This window comes from Larus michahellis, chromosome 3 (genome assembly GCF_964199755.1).
Source record: "Larus michahellis chromosome 3, bLarMic1.1, whole genome shotgun sequence".
Taxonomy (NCBI): Eukaryota; Metazoa; Chordata; class Aves; order Charadriiformes; family Laridae; genus Larus; species Larus michahellis.
Genome location: NC_133898.1, coordinates 75,074,382 through 75,087,006, shown reverse-complemented (window position 1 = coordinate 75,087,006; position 12,625 = coordinate 75,074,382). Strand labels below are relative to the sequence as shown.

At 45.7% G+C, this 12,625-nt stretch overlaps 1 protein-coding gene across 4 annotated transcripts in view; it reads left to right on the top strand.

Annotated features, from left to right (window-relative positions):
- Positions 1-451: 451 nt before the first annotated feature.
- PKIB (cAMP-dependent protein kinase inhibitor beta) overlaps positions 452-12,625 on the top strand; it is a 59,251-nt gene continuing 47,077 nt past the window's right edge. The window contains exons 1-2 of one of the 4 annotated variants that reach the window (XM_074578310.1): positions 981-1,143; positions 4,692-4,757. The gene's annotated coding sequence lies outside the window, so the exon portion shown is untranslated. Of the gene's footprint in view, positions 564-708; positions 750-980; positions 1,144-4,691; positions 4,758-12,625 lie in introns of those variants that run through there. The other 3 variants (XM_074578307.1, XM_074578311.1, XM_074578306.1) reach the window with 3 other exon arrangements.

Below are 12,625 nucleotides of genomic sequence, written 5' to 3'. Positions count from 1 at the left end.
TTGAAAATCAATGCCTGAAATTTCTAGATCTTTTAAAAAGCTTTCAAAATCAGTTTGGTATAAAACAGTCCTGCGCATCCAGCTGTAGGGAATGTGATTGTGCCTTGATGTACTCGAAGATGCCAGATGTTAGCTTTTGTGTTCCCATGAAAACGCAGTGATTAAGACACAGAACTTGCAATATCATTCACAAGGCAACATTTCAAGAGGAAAAAATGCAAGGACTGTTGATTTCAGGCCCAGGTTGGATTTTTTTTTGAAGCTCCTGCGTAAATCCATGTCCCAGAGGGCAGAAGTCTTAAAACAGATGCGTGCAGCTGCACCTCGGCCTCTCCCCGTGTGGTATAATAAAGCTTGTAGCCAAAAAGGGTCACATATGGCTTCATCCAGGTGCCAACTTTTTGCGTTGTTTTCACAGCAGAATTTGTCAGATGCTGGCTGCTTGCATCGGGCAGGAGCGGGAGGATGTCCTGTGTCATTTTGCTGGTGCAGTTTGAGGGATTGCAGCCAAAAAAAAAAAAGTGTAACATGAAGAACTGAGACCAAAACGAGCAAGGCTCCAGGTAAGAGCTGTATTTTTCACCGCTATTTTGGGGTGACCAGGCACCCGGACCTGCCGTTCTTGCCACCATCGGTTTGCAGAGGGACAGCTCTGTGCCTCCGGGAGGGCCACGGTGGGGACAGGGACCCTCGGGAGGCATGTCCCAACAAGGGACATGGGACAAAGGATGTCGCCGTCCTTGTTGGAGGTGTGTATGGGGGAGGTGTGTATGGGGGGGGTGGGGTGGGGGGGTGTCCCGGCCACGTCGCCTCTCCCGGCCGCAGAGGAAATCTTGCCGGGGGGGGAGGGGTTTGGGGGGCAAACTTTATTTTGGGGAGTGATGCCCCACCGAGGGGCCGAGGGCCGGGTTACGCCGACGGTCCGTCCCCTCCGGGCTGCCCCGCTGCGGCCACCTCCTGCGCTCCGGCCGGGGGCAGGCCCCGGCCCCGGGCCGGCGGCGGCGGAGGTGGTGGAGGGAGGCGGCGCGGCCGCAGGGCGGGCACGGCAACCCGCCGCCTCCTCCGGCGCGGCGGCGGCTCCCGGCGCGGCGGCGGCCGAGGGCAGAGACCCGCCGGCCGCGGGAGCGGCTCCTCCGGCGCCGGGTGAGTGCGGCGGCGGCGGCGGCGGGAGGGGGGTCGAGGGGGCGGTGGCGGGGCAAGCTGGGGGTCGGTCGGAGGGAGAGCGGCGCAGGGCGGCGACCCGCTCCCCGTCCCGGCCGTGGCCAGCTGGGGTGGTGGCTCGGTCGCCCGGTGCCGGTAGGGGACACCCCCGCGGGGGCGCGCGAGGGACCCTGCGGCCGCGAAGGGGAGCGGAGCGGTGCCGGCGGAGCCCAGCCCCGGCCAGGCGGGGTGTCCAGGCAGGGTGCGCGTCCCTGCCGGCTCCGGAGCATCGGCCACCCCGTCCCCGCAGCCGCCCTTGGCGGCGGGCACCGCTCTGACCGGCGTGGGACGAGAGGCATGGGGAGAAGTTGGTGCCGGGGAGCGACGGAGGGGATGCTCAGGGTGCTCCCGGGGACGTGAGGTCCAGCGTCCCTCCGTGTGTGTGTCCCCCCACGGCGATCTGCGTGTCCGTGGATAAATCACGGATAATCTGTCCGTGCCTCCCTGCCCTAGATGCTTCCCTACGATTCGACCGAGCAGCTTTAGGTTTGTTAAGCGTTAGGCATTAACCTTTAGGAAGTGCTCTGGGAAACTGGTAATAAGTGTCGGAAATAGACTGCCTCTCATTAGGAGGAAAAGTAAAACGACTTTGCTCCGGCTGAAAAGCAATCAGAAGTGCTCCAGGTGCAATTTTTACCTACGTCACCTTTCTGAAATTATGTTTGTACGGCCTGTCGTAAGAACATGGAAAAGTAGAGAGTAAATCCACCAGCTTTATTTACATAATAACACTTCTTAGTTGTATTAAAATACATTTCTGAAAAATAACCTTTGTGCATGAACTCCGTGATTAAAAGTTGCACGGACAGGATAATGAACAAGTAAGATGCAGTTTGTTGATGCAAAAGATGTTCCTAGAAAATCAGTTAAAATACATCATTGACTTTCATTTTTCCGTGATTGCAAGAAGTGTCCTTGTACTTTGATCACTCACAAGGCAGGAATTTTTCTTTCTGATTGCAACAAAATGTTGGCAGTAAGAGATTTTTTTCTTAATTCAGTTATGAATGATGCTCCTCTCCATTTGTTAAAAGTTATTTGTGGACTCTGAAGAGCTGGCAAGTGCTTTTAGCGAAGGAAAAAGTAAAAGAGTATTCAAAATATTCCTGAAGCAATAGATAAAATGATATACAGCATGCTGTTTGTCTGGTTGGTACCGATACACACAATTTTTAAAGCTGTGAATTTTGAAGAGTAATGAGACTTTGGTCATTCCAAGAAAATTCAATCTGCCTTTGGGGGCATTGTGGTTAGGTATTATGAATGTGAAAATACATAGGGCATATCGACTTACCCAGTATAACTTCATCACCTCTGGTAGCTAGCAAAAACCAGTTTGAATTAAATATTTGATCATAATAGAGAACTTGAAAACAGCTGAAGGCAAGACCATGACACTGCCTTTCCTCACTGAAGAAGTCATGGGGATGAGAATGGTCTGGGTTTTGTTTTGTTGTTTTTTCCTCGAATTGTTAATATTCCCTTTGAAATTATGAACTTGAATGTTTCTGTTACCATGTTTGTGAAATGTTACATTGTGGTTGATAGAAACTGCTAACATGGAAGTAAGATGAACTGAAACTTCACTAGAAATACCCAAATAACTTCTAAAAGCAATCAGTCACCTCACTGTACCATTAGAACTGAAGGTGTAGTTCTGCAGATAGGTTTTCAAATGCACCCTGTTGGAATAGAGACCAGTCTGGTTTATTTTGTCTTAGACTTGTCATGACACATTTAAGCCAAACAGCATAACAGACATCCGTATGCTATAAAAATATACATGAGCTTCAAAATCATGACAAATTTAAAAAATACTGATGCAAATAATGAAATGCAGAGAGAGAGAAACTCAGTCAGGTCATGTTGTTAATCTGTCTGGAAGTGCAAAATTGTTCCCTTGTGTCCATTTATTGATCTATCCTGTTCAAATAATATTTTCTGTTAGTGTAACAATGAGTGTTTTTAATGACTCATTCAGAGCGTACCTGTTTCATTTGATTTCTAAAGCCTGGGATGAAAATTTGAGGAATCATATGTGTAGTTTTCTCCATCAGCTGAAGATCACTCTGGTGGGAGATTGTACGTTCCCTGAACTCCTGCCAGGCTTTCTGCTGGACTTCATTGATTTCTCTTGCTGGTGAAGATGCTCCAGGACCTTACTCACTTCTCTGGGCACGGCTCCCTCTTGACTGGCTTTGGGGGAAGAGTGAGGGAAATTTCTGGTCTCTCTCCATATCCTGATGGCCAAAAAGTCTTCGTCTCCCTAGAGTGCTCCTTGTTCTCTCAAACAGTTTTGCAGGGAGTGAAACAATGCAGGATTTAGGATTGATGGCTTGATTCGTTCCACTCTGTGGGATCCAGACTGGCCACCCAGACCCATGGGATTGCCACCAGCACTGGCAGGGGAGAATTACAAAAGTAAATCCAAGCGATCTGGTCTGGTAGAAGTATTTGGACAGTCAAACAGCTGTGTTAGGATGGATTAAGATTCTGGCATTTACATTTTTACAAGGGGATCATCCAGATTTTCGTTGCAGCCTGAGAGTATGGCTTAGCAGAAATCCTAGAAAGTCAGGAATGGCGATCTGTTTGTGAAAAGCTCCCAAATCTGGCTTTCCTCACATGAAATAACGTCTTCTGTACTTGACTTAATAACTCTGGCTTTAGAAGTTTTTCCATTTGGGATTTCAGTTTGTTATTTCCTCCCTTCTGTCCTGACTATATTCTTTGCAACTTGGTTTGCAAAGAAGGAGATGAAGCTAAAATAATAATGCTGCTGTCTGACTGACTGATAGCTCCCCTCATTGCCCCAGAGTAATTTTTTATCCCTGGGGATCAATTTCAACCAATGTAAGTGGAAGAATAGAGATTTCAAAGTGATGAAATTCTTACAAACCTTAAGACTGACGGTGACCGGGGAGATGAGAGAGATGAGGCTGATGCCCCCACTGAGGGAAGAGCTGTAGCAAGTGTTCAGCTTATTAGACATCAGAAAATTTGTATGGGTGCTCCATAGGATGCTGAGCTTCGTAGCTTCTGCTTCTCAAGGGTTAGTGATTATATTTTTCAATTTCTCTGCTCCTTGGGAGTGCACAGTCTTGGAATTTTTGATCATGCCTTTTCCCCTCCATAGTCAGCTCAAAATAAGCTCTATTTGTCTGAGATATTTCTGGTAATGAGGTATAGATAAATGCTGTTGTTCCTTAACTTCATAAACCGACTTGTTGCTTTCCTAGCCCGTAATTTACTACTTCTAGATACAGGGTTGATAGCCAATGGTGCAGTAATTTTCTTTTGTTATCTTGACTCAGTGTAAACACTTGCTTACTGTGGTCACGATAAACCCTACTTTCTTCCACAATCAGTTTCTCTGAATTGCTTACAAGTTTTTGATTAGACTTCAATTTGCTTCCTGCTGCCACTGCTGTTTCTTCTGCATTGAACTGTTCGGCTGCATCCGAATGTCCTTGCCTGCTCCCTCTGCGTAGCGGGATGCTCTAGCACTCTCCCCGTGTCATGACAGGAGAAGGATAATGGAGGAGAAATGTGGAAAGGTACTGTGAGTTTATCTAGCAAGACCTTTATAAATACATGATGCTTTTACTGACTTTTAAGGGGTAGTTATTGTTCTGATTATTTGTCCTCTTACATAACTAAAGTTAAGAGCTGTATTTACGGGTAATTACCCATCTACTCCTTCCTTCTCTTTCCAACATTAATACCATCACAAAACTTCCTTTCTTCTCTCTTTCATTACTTCCGTGAAAAAAAATTGCTTTGGGAGTATGTTTTGTTTTCTTTTGTTTTGTTTTTTAGAATGCTTTAATAGTATAGTAAGTTGATTTTCTAGGTTTTTTCCTACTGTAGAAATCGTATCAACTGGACTTGCTGCCTGGCCATGAACGTACATAAATAAATGAAACCAATTTAGTAAAGTGTCTTAGCGGGTAATGCTAATTTCTTTTTAAATATGCATTCGCATTCAAGTTGCACTAGGTTTTTCACACCTTTTAGAAATTGTTTATAGATTATTAAAGCCTGCATTCTGCACTAAAGAGACAGGATAGTGTTGTATAGTGATTACATTTGACTTTAGAGGAGGAACGAGGCGCACAAGAACCTCTTTTTCTCTGGGAATAGGCACATATGCTCACGTAACATCTTGCCCTGCCTCATCTTCTTGCACTTCCACGGTGCCAAAACATCCTTCCTTCCCCGCTGCAGGGATCCGGCCCCTCCTGGCAGGGCTCCCCCCGCACCCCGGGGAGGCGCCACCAGTCACACCGGGCCGGCTGCCTCCCTCCCAGATGGTTCCAGAGGCAGCTCCCGCGGCGGTTCCTCACCCTCAGCCCCTCGCCAGCAGTTGCGTTGCTCCCATATGCGGGGTGTAGCAACGTACGGAGGTGCTACCCAGTCTGTTTCAGTTAAGGTGCATCCAAGGGATATTAAAACCCTGCCAGTAGAAGCGTTGAACTTGAACCTCTGCGACAGGGAGATGATGATTTTACCAGCTGGGTCAGGTTCGCACTGCACAAGGGAAGATACTTCTCCGCTGAAAAATACAACCATTTCATTGGTCAAGTGTGTTTTAATATCCAAAAGTAGGCCCTTGCTTAAGAAGGACAAATAACTAAATTGAATTTTTAAATAAAATACTTAACAGTACGAGGCAGACCTTGAGTAGCCTTTAAGCTGCGTCAGGGGTGTGCAACCAGACTGAGGCTTTGGGACAGGGGGTGTTGGGGGGCTGGCTTACCGGAGCACGGCAAGCGCTGAATATCTGTGGCAGAAGCTTCTCCGCGTGTCCCTGCTTTGGTAGGTAGCACACATCTTCCCGTGGTGACCCCCGAGGTCGGGCTGCAAGGACGCAGCTCTTCATGAAAACCCTTCCGTTTTGCTGTGGTGTCCTTAGGAAGATCCCAGAGATGCAAGTGCAGATGAGGGAGCGCTTCTTGCTTTTTTCTTCTTTAATCCAGCTTAAGCTGTATTTGCTGCATACGTAATGATAGCAATGCATTATTTTCCTCTTTGTTGGCTTTCCCCATCCTGTCCACATACTCGGTCCAACAGAGGGAAGGTGCAATGGGTTTGTAGTACACAGTACTGTTTGTGTTTGCAGATCTAAACACCTGCTGATGCACAACAGGGGAACAATTTATGCCGCTTTCCAGCCTTCACGGGCAAATGGGCAACCTTTTATTTTAGCCTTTTTCAATTACCTTTGAAACCGGTTTACAAAATTCTGTGGGGAACCCACAAGTTTGTCCATAGGCTCCTGAGTATCCTGTAACTGTGATGAGTAATGCAGCTGCAGAGCTGTTGAAATACCCTTGGAAGACGTGCTGCATTCAACACCTCTTGGGCAGAGACAGCTTCCTGCTCCGCAATGAAAATTCCGCCTTTGGAATCAGCCTTGGATCGGATCGACATCCTGCAGCTCTCTTTGCCTAAAGAATAGACAGCAGGTCAATAAAAACAAGTATTAAAATGAACATCAGTGGAGTACGCAAGCCGTTTTTACAAGACAAACCCACATGCCTTCAGATCTCTGGGTTTGGTCTTTGTGATTATTATTCCTGGTGGAGCAGGCTGACTTGTTGAAGGGGAATGGCACTACGATACGCTTCACAGTATTTTGAGTTAGTTGTGAATACAAAACAGTTAGTAGTACCTGTGTGATAGGCCTTAAAAGAAAAAGAACCAACAAAAATGAAAATGAGGAGGACCACGAAGGAAGGAATTTTCAGTTTGTGAGCCCAGAGCTTTTAATAGTGCTACTTCTTCATACTTTCAGGACAATATTGCATTAAAGTGCGTACATTTTCCCCATGACATAACATATTCTGATGAGGAAATATCTTGGAGTTATCCTGTATCCTAGGGAATGTTTATGTGGAAGCTCTGTGTCTATTTGTATATTCATGTACACTACAGAAAACACCTGGACGGGGGTTTCATGATCTCTGTATGATGTCTATTGACTGAGGCTGAGATACCAGTGAGGCATTAATAAAATTCACACGACTGTGTGTTCTGTCTGGATAAAGTATTTCCTTTTGCTCAGGTTTGACGCTTGCTTTAAGTCTTGTTTTCCCTAGTTTTGAATCTTGTGTCATTTGTATCCTGTAGCCGAGCACCTCACCCATCGATATTTATAATTTCTTCGTGACAGGGTATCTTGCTTTTGCTCAGACAGAAGCAGAAGTGTTGGCAGCTGTTATGTATTTCATACTAACTAATAAAAGTGCTCCACAACGTATCAATGTGTGATGCCAAAGAGATTATCATTAAGGTGAGTCTACACTCGTCCTCTGCCTCATCAAAAATAACTTTAACTCTTGGGCAATATGTGGTATGCTTTGTTCATAAGCAATTTGTATCTACACAGTTGGATCTTATAGTCCTTAATTAAGAGAGTTTCCATTAAATATTGTTGGTGAGATTTGTCCTGTAAGTATTTATACAGAGAACTTGGAAGCTCTGTTCCATCTGTTGTGGACAGGGTTTGGTTAGATAGGAGGACTAAAGTAATCAGAAGGCCAGAAGATGATGTCTAGAAATCCTGTCTCTGAGTGGACAAGCAGTTTGGAAAATAGTATTTGAAATAGAACCAGAATTTCCCCCCTGGTACCAAGTAGAATGCCCAATACCTGAAGTATACACTTTTCTCAGGCCTTAGCCAATTGTGAATAGCATTGTTAGCTTTGACAGGTGATATGACAAGGTGTTAAGCAACCATGTGGCCCTTCGTCTTAATTTAAATCCAGGGTGTAGTGTGAGTGCTGCATTTTTTCTGCTGCTGTATGAATAAAAATGTGGAGGATTTGCTTTATAAACTGTCCTGCAAAAAAGGGAAGCCACCCTGGGACTGCCCTGTTTCTGTTGCCGCTTCTTCCAGAGCGTGAATGGGGTGTTCTTACAGAGACAAGTTGTAGTTGGAAGGTGAGACACTGGTTTAGCTGTAATCCTGCCTGTCGCCGGGCTTGGACACAGGAGCACAGCTCCAGCCCTGACGCAGCTGATGCTGTGGAGCTGACAAGGGCTGTCGATGTGATTCACCTTGATTTGTTTCCATATAAAATAGGGTGCGCTTTCCTCTGGTGAAGAAGCCGTTTTCTAGAGTACCAGGAGCACAACAATCACACCTGAGGCAGTTGCCCTGTGAGGAGCGGCTGAGGGATGGGGCCGTCTCAGCCTGGGCAGAGACGGCTCCGGGGTTCCTGCGGGGAGGTGGTGGAGACCAGGGAGCCAGAGAGGCAAGGGGCATCGGCTGGACCAAGCAGGAGAGGTTGAGATGGGACCCGAGGAAAAGGCTTTTCCCCGGGGCCAGCACGGCCGAGGCACAGGCTGCCCAGGGAGGCTGTGCCAGCTCCATCGGGGGGTTCCAGCCCGCAGGGGACACAGCCCTGAGCAGCCCCGGCTGACCCCGGCGCGGAGCCTGCTGCGGCAGGGACCGACCAGGGACCTCCCGAGCTCCAGTCCTGCCTGAGCCATCCTGCGACCCTGTCATCCCAACTTCAAAGCTGAGCCTCTGAAAAGTTGGTGTGAAGTTCTTGTTACTATCTGTGCATGAAAAAATATAACAGGGAAGAGGGACCCTTATTTCCCAGAGTAAAAGAAGGCCAGTGACACTACCTTTAATAAGAAGTAACAAACAGATGCTTACAACAGCAAAACTGTTTGCAGTCCCTGCCTTAAATATCGTGATAATATAATTTGTCTTAAATATGGTTAAATTCAGTGATGTAAAATCATTTGTAATCAGGCTCCTAGTCTAATTCATAGAATCACAGAATGGTTTGGGTTGGAAGAGACCTTAAAGATCATCTAGTTCCAATCCCCTGCCCTGGACAGGGACACCTCCCACTCGACCAGGCTGCTCAAAGCCCCATCCAGCCTGGCCTTGAACACTTCCAGGGATGGGGCATCCACAGCTTCTCTGGGCAGCCTGTTCTAGTGCCTCACCACCCTCACAGTGAAGAATTCAGTTTACTGCTGCTTTTGTTCACCTAAGAAAAGCTTTCTCCAAGGCACAATATAGTACCATAAATATGCAGGGATTTCTGTAAACATGTTTTGCTTAAGTGTTAACGTGATGTTTATGTTCTGTGTTCAAAAATGAAACACTAATCCTATCGCTTTCTTGACAGTAGGCATCACGTGCAATGGCGTGATTTTGAGACTTCAAAGAAAAGTCCCTCAGTGGGGATGGGCTTCTTCTAATATGTCTGGCTTGTTTTTCTTCTTGGATGGCTCAGGTATTAGAAATTCTACACTACCTTCTTAGGTTCTCTTTAAATGTCTTCTCAGAGGAGCTGGAGTGCAGTGAAACCTCATGATAATGAAGTCTCCAGAGAAGACAGCCACTCACTTACCTGTTATTAAGATTCTGGGTTGCTTTTGTTTAACAAAAAAAGGGGGGGGAGGTAAAATAAAAGCAATTGCCTCCAAAGTAATAATCTCACTTAAACAAACATCAAGCAAAAACTCCTCTCATGTTGTCAAAGCTGTTTCATAAGCAGTGATTGAACATGTGTTCCCTGAGTAGTATAAAAGAGAGTTTGCATTAAGAAGCCAGTGGTGCTTTCAACCACCTCCTCACTCTTCCCCATCGTTACTCAGAAACTGTCGCTGGAAGTGCTTGCTGTTTACCTCGGAGTGCTTAAAAAAGCTTAAGAAGGTGAGCGTGTGAGGGCTGGAGGAATATTTGTTTTCTTTCCCCTTGAACTTGCATTCGTTTGCTGGAAAAGCTAGAATTGTGGAAGGAACTGAATAAAAATAAATCTCATCCGATTACTAATGGAAACATCCTGTTACTGATGTGGTTGGAAGCTCTCCACTTGAACGTGGAAGGCATGTAGCGTACAGCCAGAGCACGATGCCTTTAGGAAGAAGACTTACTGAAAAGGCAACGCTAGCTTTTTCTGTTCAGAATTTGCAGTTTTATCACTTACAGTTGGAAGAGAGTGTACATGCTGTCCACGCAGTTCCTTTTGTTAACGGGCTAATGCATTTTTATGTTCCTTCTTGCCTCCCAGATTCTCATTACTTACAGGTAGCTGGAAGTAGCACTTCAAAGTAAAACAGAATAAATGGGATGATGTGTTTCTCAGACATATTTCCCAGTAGAATCAGTGTATTGTTTCTGTTCTAACAAGTTTTGAAAGTAAAAGAAATAAATATTAATTCGTGATACTCACTGATTTACCTTTACTGCTTATTAAAATCATTCCAAATGGAAACCCACTTGCAATAATCACGTTTAAGTAGAGACAATGTCTTGTTTTGGGTGAACTATAGCAATTCGTGCATCTTACCATGGAAACTGAATGTTACTACAGAAACTTAGGTGTCTTGAGTGGATATAATCAGACATTCAACTGTATATTCACTGTGTTAATTAAGTGACTGGCTAACAAGCTGTCCTTTGTAGAGAGTTAAATTATGTCATATAAAGAGAGAACAAACAAGTTTGGTCGCCACTTTAGAAAGAAGTAGTAATTGGTGAGGCATCTAAAGAGCACAGAAGAAAGCTGAACAAATTTAGACAGCTGACCTATTTTGCAAGTCCACGTGGAGTGATAGCTACCAAAAAAATCAAAACTTCACACCATAATGATCTTAAAAGTTGCTTGTTCCTTAGATTTGTGTAAAACCTAAAACCTGAAGTTCTGTTGCTTAAAATTAAATACAGATTTATGCTCTGGAAGAACTGAAAGATGAGATTCAGAGATACACTTTTTTTCAAAAGGGAACTTTTTGAATATACTTAATTGCTTGATCAGCTCTTACTATAAATATTTTAACTATGTACGTTTTCTAAGCATACATTTTGAAAGGAAATGGTAATTTATTTATTTATCTTGGCCTCATTTCTTTACCTTTTCAGGAAAAAGTGTGTAAGATCAGAGGTGAATCAAAGCAGATTAAAAAAAGGTCAGTTTAAATTTTGGATGGCGCAGCCTCTCCCCACTGCCACTCCCCGCCTCCTCCCGATGCTGTTCCATTTGATTAAAGCCACCAAAAAGCTGGGATTTCCAGCTCAGACCTTTCTGTAAGGGCTGCCGTTCAGGGTAGGATTGAGTGCTTTTGTTCCTGCTCTATTCCTGGTTGAGAACTGGAGAGCAGAGATAACAGCCGGCACTGCCATCTCTGGAGCGACGGATGTTTCTTATAATCTCGGTTTCCTTGTTAAGACTTTCCAATGTCAGTATTTCATAGAGGAAGAAAAGCGGGGCTGACAGCCCGAGCTGCCATCTGACGGGAGTCACATTTGATGTATAGATGGCAGTGGATGGGTTAGTTGTGTCTGTGACGAGTGAGTGAGGTGGACCAGCAGTTTAGGCTTAGAAAAGCAGGAGCCCGTCGAAGGTGGGATGTGATTACCATATGAAATTCAGCTTCTCCCAAAATAGGGATGTCTGTTCAGATGTCTTACCAGGAGCTGGCAGGGGGATTTGGCTCCACTCCTCCCGTGCCAGCCTGAACTGCTTCCTCAGGCAACGAGCCGATCTAGACAGCTGAACAAAATATGTGCAGGATAAGATCTAGTTCTGATTTTCTGGTGTCCGTGTTGACCTCTCCTATGTTTGGGGGCAAAGACCTTGATAGGAGCACACATAGAGACATGCCCTTTTGATGGAGACCTTTTTAAGGCTCGATCTCCTAAGAGGGAGTGTTGCGTCCAAAAGCACGAGGGTGGATGGCTCAGCACATCGGGATGTGATGAGGGAGGGGGAAGATGCTCAGCCTCAGGCAGCACGGGAGCTAAAAACAGCTCAGTGGTGTTGGAGCTACGCTTGCACAAGTGCCAGCACAGCCAGTACCGGCCTCGGGAGCGGCTGGAGCTGTGCGGGGTTTGTTCAGAGGAGAGAATCCTCGGGGGAAGAAAAACCACCCTGAAGCTGAAGAAGGAATATTGCGGCATGGTCATGTCTGGTATCAGTATGGGAGTTTCAAAAATTGTTAAGAAAATAAGCATATGGACTGTAGAAAAGGCACACAGGCTTATTTTGAGTGAGGAACACAGCAGACACTCTGTTCTGCATTTTACATCTCTTCAGAAAGTGTCTTCACGTGTTTTCCTGTATATTTGTAACTCTGAATTTAGGGAGAGAGGGTGAGGAGGACGGAAAGCCGAGGAGAGAGCGACGTTGGGATCTGACAGAGATTAGCACCAGTTTGTTTGCAAATGGAACCTGCAGCAGAGCTGCAGTGATGTGTTATATTGTTAATTATGTTTCGGGGGAAAAGCTGCTGCTCCAGAGAAGGCAGCGTTTCCAGTAACAGCTCTGGAGTTGTAGTTCCCAGGAGGAATGCCACCCTGCACGAACGTCGCGCTCAGCATTTTGTTGGTGAGCTGTGACATCTGAAACAATACTTCTCTAGATAAAAATAGAGCTTAACTGTGCTAAACATTCAA